Genomic DNA, 14,086 nt, shown 5'->3' with positions numbered 1-14,086 from the left:
ATTTAAAAATATATGCAGTTTCCTCTTTCTGCATATCCAAATTCATCCATTCCTCAAGTCCCAGCACTAATGCACAAAACTTCTATAAAGCCTTTTATGATTTCTAAACCAAGTGCAAATTCTCCCTCTCTAAAATCCTATCTTAGTGTACGTGTGATACCTACCCATTTCAACACTGAAATTGATTTACTTAGGTTCATACTTATCTTTCTCTGATCCTTCCCTTAAGGAGCTTACAATCTATGTGTAATCAAACCTTGTAGTTCCCGAAGTGCCAGTAACACTCCATACATATTTGAGAAATTATGAATGTGTAAATGAATGACTGAATAACATTTATAGTTATGATGAAAAAGCAAATATTCTGTATCACTGCGTAAATGAATGTATTATTTCATTACTTCCTCTGAACAAGAAAAGGAAAATTTCCAGTGTTAGCATTATATCCTTTAGAACCAGCTTTAAGCATAGTAGATTTATGCACTGAGGTGACTAGTAAATCCCTTTTAGTATTGATCCTGTTTAGAATAGTGAGTGACTTTGGACAGTTTCAATCTTGTAAGGTAGAACATTTAGCAGTGACATGTCAGAAAGACCTTTGCTCTATTAGAAATAGCAGGAAATTTATTTCAGCATTTATCTGGTTTATGTAGAATTGCTAGTCTCTTTTGTCCTATATATGACAGATTAATGCTTCCCAACATGTTTATTTCTAGATGAAGGAACTTTTGAAGTCAATTTTCATATTGTTAGAGAAGTTGGTGAGTTCACCTGATGAATGGTCAGGGTACGAGCATATTTTAAACATGAGAAATAAATCTCTTAGAAATGGACAGGTTCAGAAGTAGCAGATTATGACCAGGCTACTTACATGGATCCAATTCCCTTATAAGTAAATGGGTTCTTCAAAAATCAATAACCTGAATTGATTTAAAGTCAGCTGGAGTAATAGTAATTGTTACCATTTATTTGTTGATTGTTATGTTCTAGATACTGCTCTGGGTAGTTTATCTCACTTAATTTTTGCAGTAACCTGAAAGAAAGTTAGCAGAACCATTTGGAAATCAGGTAAATAAGGTTCAGTGCTGTGTGCTTTCTTGCCCAAAAAGGTGAAAGTGAAAAGGTAGAATTCCAGCCTATGTCATAATTAATTCTGTGCTTAACATGGCCTTTCACTATCTCACAATATTTTAAAATAAATAACAATTTGTTTACTTTGACCATAAATATAATTTTGAAATAGTAGTTTTTGGTGAGAATTACAATACATATTTTTGATTCTATAATCCAGTCCCTGATTACATGTAATCTAATAATTTGTATTCTATTAAATATATTTTATTCTCAAGATTCTAGGTATGATAGAACTGTGATTTCCTTTTACCTTTACCTGCTTTCACTTTCAACACTAAGGTTTGGTTGACTCTGGGGATTAACAATAATGTTGTCTATGTAGATCTGGCAACCAAGAAGAGTAAGGTCAGTCAATTTACAGACAATGTTAATTTATTCAATAACTGTTTATTGACTAATGAGTGCTTGTGTATCAGGCACTGTTCTTAGGATCCATCATATTTGTATTCCCATACCAAGGAGCTCACGAGCCTCAGGGAGAGGAAGCAGATACTGATAAAATAACAAGTACATACAGTATGTCACTATGTCTTAACTACGTGATTCCAAGTGTGTTCTAGATTAAAAAATAAATGTAAGGTCTCTTAATAGAAAAGACAGCAATATAGTTTATCTTAGTAGTTCAGATAGATAGTTTATGTAGTTTCAATTTAGTTTTGGGACCTTAGACAATTTATTTCACATTTATAAACCTCAGTTTCCCCATCTGTTAAATGATGATAATGAACTGAACTCATAAGCTTGTTGGAATTAAATGAAGTAATGCTTGTGCCTGAAACATGATAAACAGGCAATAAACATTGGCAAACATTTGTTATTTCACTCTTCTTTTTGAAGAATCAGAATGCACATTGTGATCCAAAAAGTGAATCCTGCAGTAACATAGCTCTATTTAAACTTGTCTAACCCAGACTCATTTAACTACAGTACACATTTTTTGTGTAATATTTATAATAACATGCATATTTATTATTTAAAAGAGCACATTTTGGAAAATGCTCATGTAATGATATTCAAATGTCTGAATGTAAAATGAAAAAACTGAATGTCCATATTGCATAATACGTGGATACATTTATAATTATATTCATAATTTATGATACTTTTAAAATATCTTTATTTTATCGTTTAATTTAGTGTCATGGTTAAGAAAAAAGCATTTGATGACAGAAAACCTTGGGTTTAAGTGCTGGTGACACTAGTTACTAATTGTGGGATTTTGAGAAAAGGGCTAAGTCTCTCTGAGCTCTGGTTTCCTCAGTTGTGTAACTGAGGAGATAAAATACCTATAGATGTGTAGTAGTTCTAGAGGCAAATGAGATAATGGAAGAAATATGTATTATATAATGCCTGACATAAAAGTTCCTCAGAAAATTTAGCTGTTGTCATTACTAGAGATTTCATCATTGTTTTAATAACTACTTTTAGAGTATTGACATGACCTCTTCAAAATATTGATACTTTCACAATTTATATATTGTCACTTCCTTTTATATGTGTAATATATATATATATTATATAAATCTAATATATTATGTATTTATAGGTAAGCTAAATGGCCTATTTGGAACTATCAGCTTTATTCTATGGAACAGAACACACAATATCAATTCCCTAGCCTTTTTCTTTGTGTGCAGTTATACAGATCATTCCCAGCTTTGCATTATTAGAGGGAAGTGACCTTTTCCCAGGATGGTCTTCCCTGACATGGAGCTAACATCTGCTGACTTTTATAATCTGGGATGGTACTAAAGAGAAGATCCAATAAAAGAGCAGAAATTGTTTTTACTTCTATAATTATGCCATACAAATATCATCGACACTCTTAACCTAAATTTAATATTCTATTCTTCCCTCCCCTAAAAACCACCCACAGGAGTTTGTCTATTAATGTTAATTATGGAAAATCCTAAGTGTTAGAACTACTGACTTATTGATGCAAGAATGGTTTAACAGAACACCCTCAGTGGTACATGTACATTTTGGATTACTTTTTTTCCAGTTTCATCAGCGGTTTTGTACAGATCCAGCTGCAACCTCCCTTCGTACATTTCCTTTGTCGGCAAGGGCTGTGTAATGCACGTAGCTTATGAAGGTTAAGTGTAATGAGTGGTCGGAGAATAGGACAAAGCAGGGAGAGATCAAACCTTGACCACTATACCCCTGGTACACTTCTTAACACTGGAGCTAACCGAGATCATTCTAATAAAAGCAGCCAGCTGCTTCCAAATGGGAAGTCAGCAGCACCTGCTCTCCTGCCCAGTGAATCAGTTCTTTCAATTGGCTGCTGATTGAACACATTATGAGAATTTTTTTAGGAAATTAAGATGTTGGAATTGACAAAAGTCTTCATAAAACAGTGAATAAAGGTATATATTTTGTTAACTTTAAAACTACTGAATTTGAGTGGACTCAAGTAACTTCCCAAACCTGAGCAAATGTGTGTAAGCATTGGGAGATTAATAGAATTTTTCATTAAATTCTGAAATTGTCTACATTTATCCTAGTAGAAAACAAAAATTGTGTTGAGACCACTTAGCTTCTTTTCAAACTAAGAAAGTGAGGCCCACTATGCTGTTAATAAAGCCATTTTATCATGCAAATACTTTCCCCTCACCAAACATTTAAACATTTGTACAGAACATTTCTCCAAGCGCCCTTTGTTCTCCCACTGACCTTTAAGGGTACTTGTAAAACACCACGTTGGTTTGCATTATTTTCTTTAGAAAAATATCTGAAATTCAATAGCTATTTTAGCATTGTGTTCTCTACTTATTTCCTTCCTAAGTGTCATTCAAAAGCAGTGCCTGTGACTCAATTGGCATTTAGTATACTCATGTTTGATCATGAAGTGACAGTGAATGGGGCAATTCTTTTTTCTTTCAAAGATCTTTTCAATAGATTTTTGAAAAGAAAAGTTACCAGATTTAGTGAGAAAAAATGGAGGAACTGTGGAAATATGAGGCCGTTAAAATGTTCAGTGTTACTTTTCCATTCACTTAACATTTATTTACTGAAACACATTAAAGTAGGCAAGATGGGAATAAACATGAACAAGATGCAAACTTTGCAAAATGTGTAGTATAGTAGGAAGGATAAAAAATAAATAATGGCGGCACTAAGTAAGATGTTAAGTATTATAAAGAAGATATAAATAAAATCTTATGAGAGCACAGAGAATGGTGGGATTATTTTTTAGCTGTGAACAATAAGGCATCTGTCCCTCAGTAGGTGAGTGGATAAATAAACTGTGGTACATCCAGGCAATGAAACATTATTCACCACTGAAAGAAATGAGCCATCATGCCATGAAAAGACATGAAGTAAACTTAAAGGCATATTACTGAGTGAAAGAAGCCAATCTGAAAAGGCTGCATCCTGTATGATTCCAACTAGATGACATTCTGAAAAAGGCAAAACTATAGAAATGCTCAGTAGTTGCCAAGGGTGGGGGGGTGGGGGGATGAAGAGGTGCACAGAGGGTTTTCAGGTCAGTGAAAATACTCTGTATGAAAGTATGATGGATACATGTCATAAATTTGTCCAAACCTAAGAAAAATATAACACCAAAAGTGAGCTGTAAGGTAGGCTATGGTTTGGCTGACTATAATGTGTCAATGTAGGTTCATCATTTACAACAAACGTACCACACTGGTGGGAGATACTGACTGTGGAGAGGCTATGTGTGTGTGGAGGCAGGAGGTATGTGGGGAATCTCTATACTTTCAATTTTTCTGTGAACTTAAAACTGCTCTAAATAATATCTTTAAAATAATAAGGCATGCTTGGGAGCAGATGGAATTACAGCCTGGCCTGGAAGGAAAATTATTACTTATATTTTTTCTTAGAGGTTTAAAACAGGCTCCTCAAAAGAACACTCTAGAACAGAAAAAAAAAAATAACTACCCTAGAAAACTATTGTCATTCATCAAAATTTTGATTTTTCACCTAGTCAAAATGAGGAGAAGTACATCACAGAATGATGGAAGGGGCCATGCTTAGGATGGATTTAAGAAGTATCAAATGTACCTAAGAAACACAGTGATAATGGAATCTGGAACAGAATCAGTGGTGTGCAGAGAAGTGTTCAACATCCGTTTCTCGTGAAGGAAAACCCGTTTCGTAGTATTTGCCAATTTATTTGTTTAACTATTCCTACCTTGGCAGTTGTCAAGCCATTAGTGCAGATATCATTGAACATGGAGGAAGAAAGAAAGGTAGGTAATTAGCTCTCCTGTTAGTACTGTGGTCTCCAGGATTCCACTGAACCAAATCCTGGGATAAGACTGTGGACACGCCTAAATTTCACTACTCAGTAGACTGAACTCTGTTCCTTACTTAATAGAAATGCAGTGAAATTTAAGAGCAGGTAAATAATATGACTATTTTAATAGTGGTCAGGTTTTAATTTGAGTTGTGATTATTGGAGTGGCCTGAAAAAATATGCAGGTATAAAAGACATTTAAAAGGATGATACACAGGAAAAAGTAGCTGATTAGGTATGTATGGTGAGAAAAAGGAAAACATCAAAGATAAATATTCTGGTTTCTTATCTCCTCCTTCCCTCCTTTTCCTCTCCTTTTTTTTCTTTCTTCTTTCCTTCTCTCTCTTTTTCAGAAACCACCTTATCTATTTTTAGGAATTTCAAATTCCTAAAATGTGAACTATTGGGTTGTCTGCAATTTGGCCCTAAAACGACTTTGGGCTTTCATTGCCTGTTTTTATCTGTACCATATGATTTTATTTCATCAGAACTTCATGTATTTGGATGGAATAAACAACACAGAATCCAAAAAAAAGATGAATATTCTTATGCTATTATTTAAGCATTCTTGTGTTAAACTGCCTATATATCCATAATTCCCTTTTTTCTCTGGTTCAATCTGTTCCCAAAAACTGTATCATATTTTTTCTCAATAACTGTTTTGCAAGTCTGCATGATACTTGGGATTCTCCTGTAAGTATATCAGTTACATGACACACTGAGTCTACATTCTCAGAAACTAGTGAGAGCAGCAAATGCTATCAAGAGAGGGAATTAAAATTCATCTAGAAAAGGGGGGAAACTGGTATTGTCACCATGCATGCTTGTGAGGATTTTATTAAGAACTGTATGGAAAAACACTTTGTATTTTATCATGCAAATCTGAATAAGGTAAACAATTATTAAGAGGCAAATGATGAAAAGTAGAGATGTTTTCTTGGCCATGTTAGAAGAGCAGGATGGTAAAAGTGGGATTTAATTGCATAACTTCATTCAATTTATTGCCTGAAGAATCTTTACAACATGTAAGGAAATTCCTCATCTCCGTTGGAGAACTAAGAAACCTGACTCATGGAGCAGTGTGTGTGTCCTAAAGTCACATAAATCAGTAACAAAGCTTTGAACATAATTAGATTGGGGAATTTATAATCACGTGTCCTTGTTTTGCTTTCCACTACAACTGTTTAAATAACACAGTGAGAGTGGAAGTGGCAAAAAACCTAAAATTTTTAAAAAGCACAATAAAGTAAAACTAATAAAGAGTCAAGTAAGAAGAACAGCACAGGGTCACTATTCTAAGCCATGTCCTTACTATCTCTCATCCAAATTACCCCAATAGTATCATGGTTCTTCCTCTGCACCTTCGCTCCTACAATCTGCCTGTCATACTTTGACAAGATTCAGCTTATTCAATACAATTCCAACCTGACTAGTCTGTCTTGTACCTTTTATAATTTCTAAATTCTTTCATCTGATTTATAAAATCCCCCCCTTTATACTCACCAGTTAGAGGTTGATGTGGTTGTCATATATTCACATTTTAATATTCTTGTATTTGAATCTTCTGAGCACATAATAGGTGCTCAATAAGTACTTTTTATTGAATTGGTTCAGAAAAATTCCTCCAGCTTGCATTAATAAAATCTCAGGTGATGACTAAGATCTAAAACAGCCATGCAAATTATGAATTTATTATAAATACTGGTATATTCTCAGTTTTTGTTTAGCTTGGCATTTCATTCTTGGTTTAATTCAATTTCAAAAGAAGCAAGAATTTCTTTGTTAGTACTTGGGGCTATAAGACTGACTGTTAGATCTCAATTTATTGGCTAATTCTTTGTAAGTAATCCATTAAGTAAAACGACCAAAGTAATTGCTTTTTAAGTCAATCTTTTCCTGACTGTCCTAATATGAAAATACCTCAGTCAAGCAGACTTTTGTAAAGTCTGTGTCGCTTTAGTGTGGTGGGGCAGAGCACAAGCTCTGGATTCAGACAAATAGATCTGAAATTATTGTGTGTGGGACCCTAAAGAAACATTTTTAATTCACATCAAAATAGGGATAATAGTAACTTCTTCTTCAGGATTATTTTAACCTTTTTCTACATCCAAAGCATTGTACATGTCAGTGAGCTATTATATAAGGAAAATAGATATAAATACAAAACATTATACACAAATTAAGAACAAATTTTTAAATTCTCTTTTCCCAAAGTAAGAACTTGTTGACTTAGCAAAATTGACATAACATATATATATGACATAAATAAACATATATATGTTATATCTTACTTTTATATCCTACAAAGAAAAAAACATAATCCCAAAGAAACATGTTCGCTGCATTGCTTTAAAAAATAAACAAAACACTAACTTTGGAAGCTCAAAGGCAAAATGGGCTTTTTAACATAGGATGATCTTTTCTATATACAGATTATTTCACCCATATTTCACAATGCTCTTAAATTAACAATTATGATAATCTTTACACATTCTTACCCCTGAGACAGTTGCCAAGAACAAGAGAAAAAAGATATGCCATTGTAGGCAAAAAGTGAGAACTAGTAAGTGGATTGTAGGAATCCAGCCAACCCGAAAGGGCATTAGCATCAACTTATTGAGTGCCAGTTATTTCAGGATAACACTGAACTGCAGTACAGGCCTAGCATTTACCAAAAGGAAAATGTACATGCCGTCAAGGATGTGACTGCAAAATATGGACTAAGTAGTCCGCAGAAGTTCCCATAATTCCCATTTTTGTCAGCATTCCTATGAGAGCGATTGGTTTTGGTCTGCAACTGGATTGTGGTTTTTACCCAGCCAGGATGAGACCCTGCAGCAAGAACCACAAGCCACAGTGGACAGATAAAAGTAGCAGAATGATACCAAAGTGATTTACACAGTACTTCTCATCTGTATTCTCTGCTCCAGCTCTAATTATTGGCGCCAGTAATGTCACCGTTTGTGAGGATTTGGGGAGGCTTGCAGATACGAAATGGGTTCTTGAAGCTTCCGGGAAAATATCTTAATGAGCTAAGGGAGAAAATAGTTATTAAAATAACAAAGTATTTTCTTTTTCACAAACAGAATTAAAAAGCGTATGTTTTATAAGCTGTTGGGGGTTAATAGCTGTTTCTACTCATATGTAATTATTTTAAGAATATAAACTTTTGCATTCGCCTACAAAAAATAATGGTTATTTTATGTAAGTGTGGGGGAGGAATGGTGGTAGAGATAAGGGTATATACGTGCTTTGACATTTATACTTTCCTAAACCATTAAGTGTCACCTAAACCATAGTATTAAATTAAAATCTTTAAGGAAAATATTTGATTCATACCCATATCTACATGCTAGTAAGTTTCAAATGAGGTGCTTGAGAAATAACCACAGAGGTTGGAAAAATCCTACCATTAATTTCTAGAAGATTATAGACTGTTGAGGAAAATGTTTTGTCTGTTTATTCCTTGACTGTCGACCAGAAATAAGTAAAGGGAAGGGTTGGAAAATGGGATATTAAATCAGTTTAAACATATGCTAAATTAATATATTTTCCAGAAGCCCATTGAGTAGTGCTGTAACTCTCCTACAAGCTAAATGGGTAAACATATTTGATGAATGAATTAGAATGTTAAAACATACTTCTATAAACATGGTCATCATTCTATTTACTTCAGAGTTTCTATTTGTTCTTTACCCCTTAGGGCTTCATTCCAAAAGGCCAATTCTCTCTTCGTATTAAGGTCATTCCCTGGCAGAAATGCAATGCTTAGTGGAGCACATTAACATTTCCTTTCTTACTAGTCTAGTTCAGTGGTTAAGAGCATGGGCTGTGGAGCCAGACTGGCTGGATTTGAATTTCAACTTCGCAATGTAATAGCTGGGTGATTTAAGGAAAATTACTTAAACTCTAAGCATTCATTTTCTCTTTGGGGGAAAAATAAGAAAATACATTTCCTTATAGAAGAGGTAGGTGATGAAGCTTAAGGAACTTAGTTCACTACCTGTCTCACAGTAAAAACTAACTAAATAAGCACAATTATTATTACCAAAATATAATGATATACAGCCAACCTGTGAGCAGCATCTGACCAAGTATTGTGGCTTGGTACCATTTAAAAGGCACGTCATGTCTTTGGGTCTTTTACTATGCCTGAGAGCTATAGTTGTAACATATATCTTCTCATCTAGAAGCTGATTCTCTGTTTGCCCTCTCCTGAATTCAGCCCCCTCACTGTCTACAAATTTACTAAGCATATCATTGTCTTTGTAACTGTAGTGAAAACTTTAAAGGTCCTATGAAAGAATCATGTTTAAAACTTCTGCTTGCCTCTTATCCAAGCCCATCTCTCAACCTCTGCTCCGGGAAAGGTTTATACAACCCAGCATCACTGGCAATTTTGTCCTTTCCCATGAACTTACCCACAGAGAACCAGAATCCCCTCACCATCTTCATTACACTGAGTAATTAAGACTAGATTGTCTACCTTTTAAATTTCTATACTCTTTACCAATCATCTGCCGTCCCCCCAACAAAATAAAATTCTTGTGGTAGAATCCTTTATAATTTACTGACAACTATATAAAAAAACCTTTTCTCCTTCCCCCTTCCCCTCCCCCTTCTTTTCTCCAATCAATTATTTTGATTTACATTCAATTACTTTAGGCAAGTATTTCCTGAAAATATCTTTCTCCAACCTCTAACTCATAGACTCCCCATTGTTAAAGAAACAAACATGAATCAGGACATGAATTTGTTTCTTGAAGAAACTGGGAATGGAAACTTCATCTCAGTAGAGCAATCTTTATGAATGTGACACACTGTTTCTAAAATAGAGGTCCATTATTACTTAAGGCCATGTGTATCATCCAATAGGTTATAAGAAGACTAGATTTCATAGATTTGAGTACCTAGCATTCACATGCTCAAAGATCTACTTAACACATTAATTCTTATATGTTGTATTAGCATTAAAAATACCTATCAGATCAATCTCCACACATAAACCACATTATCTTCAGTAAAAGGAAATAGCTACAATTAATCAATTTTCTTAAATTACCAGGAACATTAATATGTTTCCACACAGAAGAAACTCAGTTTTTAGCACTTCATGCCTTCAGGAAAGATAGCTTTGTTAAGAGTTCACAGATATCGTTGATCAGAATGTGTGTGTTTTTTTTTATTGTTAGGTATCAGAGCTGTTATTGTGACAACACGCTGAACCATAACATTAAATGACCTGAATCCATTAAGAGGCAATTCTGTTTCTAAGAATTAAGTAAGGCAATGTGTTTATAAATTTCAAAATACATATTTATAAAGCAATTCTTTGGAAGAATCAGCAGCAGGCTTTGCTAATGGGTCATTTGTTCCAGTTTGTGTAGGCAGTTTGAAATACCTATGCTGGTAAGCATTTAAAGTCAAAACACCAAAATTTTGAAAATATTAAGATAGCCTCTATGTAAAGCATACATGGAAATAATGAGATGAATTATAACAAATTTACACTAGGTAATGGCAGGTGAAACAGTCATACATATAAGATGAAACTTTAGCTCCTGAGGAAAGAAAGCCAACGTGGATTGAATCGTACACACTCCAAAAAATGCAAGAACAATTTAAAAATCACCTATGGTAAAGCCACATTTAACAGATCCATAAGGACTACAGTTGTACTTCTTGTACTTTTATCTGTGATATGGAAGTGACGTTCTGGTAGGTGTAGAGGATGCTCTGGGAGGTCCACCTGCCACAGACTGAGGTAAGCAGTGTCTCACTGTCAATCAGGCTAAGAATTTTCTTTTCCTTACTTTACTACAGTGATTAATTATATTCACTATGACTTGGTTAATTTTCTCTGAATTACTGTACTTGCTCTCTTTTCATCAAGCTCATTTGCCTTCCTGAGTACGACACATAGACAATAACACTGTCGTCCCATTAGTTCAGATGGCAGGTGGGCTTTAGCACGGAATCCAAATGGTAATAAGTAGTATAATTGAAAGAGATCAGTAGAGGCACAAGAAGAAGAGAGGAAGGGGAGGTACATTTATCCTATTTAAAGGGAAGGAAGTTTTGTGATTAAAGGAAAAATGAGAATTTTACACATGTCATTTTTCATGTGTAGAAACAACACAAACCAACTGAAAACTAGAGGAATAGATTATTCTGACACTTGGAAGAACTAAGTCTAAAAAACTAAAAGTTTGTATCCTTATGGAAAAACAAACTTCTGTTCCTGTGCAGTAATATTATCAGTAACTAGAAGAAATTAGTATGGAAATACCAGCCGTTAGCATTAGGATTTGATTTTTGCAAAGGATAAAAAGAGGACTTTTTATTTTATCTTTGCTTAATGAGCAAACTGGCTCCGGAGAGATGCAAAACTATTATGTCACAGCTCCAAGGAGCAAGGTGTTGGCCCTGATGGTGCTTACATTAGGGACTTCATAGCTCATTCATTCCTGCTGTGCTTCTCCCTCACCGAGGGTTACAAGACCACAAGGGACAATGCACCCTTTGGATCATTTGTGGTTTATGAATTGTGAATCCAAAGAGAGGGAGAGACAGCTTGACTAAACCCAAATTATGTTACAATAGATGGTAATGAATGTCCTGCTTTAGCAGGATAATAGAACCCCTGCTTATTGGCAGTCATTCAGACTCTCTCTCTCTCATCCATTTTCTCTCTTGGCCTTGACCCTAATTCAGCAATTTCACATCCCCAGCTGCTCTTTAAGCTGCCTCATTAGCAGCGCACCATTGGGCAGCTCCCATGACAGTCATCCAGTGGGATGAAAGTGACATGGGGCCAAAGACTGTAACTGATTGGCAAGCATTGCAATGAAATATGAGACAGGGTTAGATGAAGAAGGCTTTGGAGAGTATTTGTAGAGGCTGAACAGTTAAGGAATTTTAGGCACATGTAAACTTCACTGTTCAGCACTTGGGTTTCTTTAACTTTAGCAAAACCCCGGACACCACAAACTTCTACATATAGAACATTAAAATACATTTGACAATAAAGACTTTTGTTTTATTATAATGTAAAATAATTTCTTTCACTATATAAAATGGATACTTTAGCCACAAAACAGCTTAAATCCCACTGACATTTTCATAAAATTCTTACAGGCAGAATAGTTTAAGACTGTAATTCAGAAACCTGCTCTTTTCAGAACCATTAAGAAATGGGTGAAAGATATCTGTATCATCTGAGAGAATCTAGTGAATCTGTTATCTATTCTTTTCCTGTCATAAATCTAGTTTACACCTTTATAAATTCTAATAGAATGTTAATTTGTAGTGATAAGCTAGCAGTCAGTGAACACAACTCAACATTTTCAAAGCACAACTCAAAATAATTTTTCATCATATATGATCTCTACACTATATCACTGAATTTATTCTAGTTTTCTTCAACGATTTATGTAATACCTCACTTAATACTTATTTAACAACCTCCATGATAAAATAATTTTTACTTATGTTGGTATTAATTACTTTTCATTCTTTTAAATCTAGATCAAAATTATTCTTTCCAGTAGAGTCATAAATATCATTTGTCATGTCTTAAAACTTGTCAGCTTTCAGATATTTAAATGTTTGAAGGCATGAAATGTGCCTCTGAACTAATTCTATAAAGATAAATACTTATTAGCTTAGTGAAGGTAAAGAGAGTAGAAAGTATTTTGGGCAGAGAGAAAACCATATACAAATGCCCTCAAGCACCTCTAGTGCATACTTTAGTAAACTCTTGGAATCTAATAAACAGACATCATAAAGCCAGGTTAGGTTAATGGGTCAGGGTATACATAAATATATACAGGAAAATAAACTAAGTGAAACTTCAAAGAAATCCAAGTACAGGAACCCTCATCTGGGAAGACCTCATTGTGGAACAAGAAATATCATTCACAACCCAAGTCAGTTCCAGACACCCAGCACCAGAAATACGTGATGGTTTAATTAGATACTGTGCAGTAATTCAACCCAACTACATTCCTTTGTTGTCTTTATCTGTTTAATTCTCTTATTTATACATACTGGCTAATTCTTCTAAGACTATCAAGAGAAAAAAACATGATTGTTTCAGTATAATTAAAACCCTAGTTGTACCTTTTTATAGCAATCCAAGCCATAAATTTGTATTAGCTGCCCTTGGATCAGATGTTCTTCCTTGCTCACATAAATTGTAATTAGGGAAAGGGTAAGTGATGTGAACACTCAGTTGGTATTATTGAATCTAGCTGCTTAAGGCTGCATCCTGCAGCAGGGCCCTGGCAGAAGCAGTTTTCTTTGAGAGCGGTTATTGGCATGACAAGCAAGTTGATGATGCTAGAATTCTTATAATAAAGGCCATGGAAGATCTCTGTGATATGCAGATAATGGGAGATTTTTCTTAACAACAAAATGAATTTAAACAAATTTTATATTGCCAAATTTTAAATTCTACTAGTTACCTATATTATGTATCCTATTTCTCTAGGGGCAAGATAAATTAATTTTTCTTTGAATACACTTTGGACATAGATGACTAAATTGTTTTATGCTTATATTCAAGGTATTCCTCATCCTTTCCTATTCTATTTAAGTTATTCTTATCTCTCTAGCTCAACTTTCATGCCATTATTCAAGTCTTTCTTTACTTCACATCAAATCTCTCTTCACACCTATAACTTTCCG

The sequence above is a fragment of the Hyperoodon ampullatus genome (assembly GCF_949752795.1).
Source record: "Hyperoodon ampullatus genome assembly, chromosome: 1".
NCBI lineage: Eukaryota > Metazoa > Chordata > Mammalia > Artiodactyla > Ziphiidae > Hyperoodon > Hyperoodon ampullatus.
The sequence above is the reverse complement of the archived record's forward strand: the minus strand, read 5'-3'. Positions refer to the sequence as shown.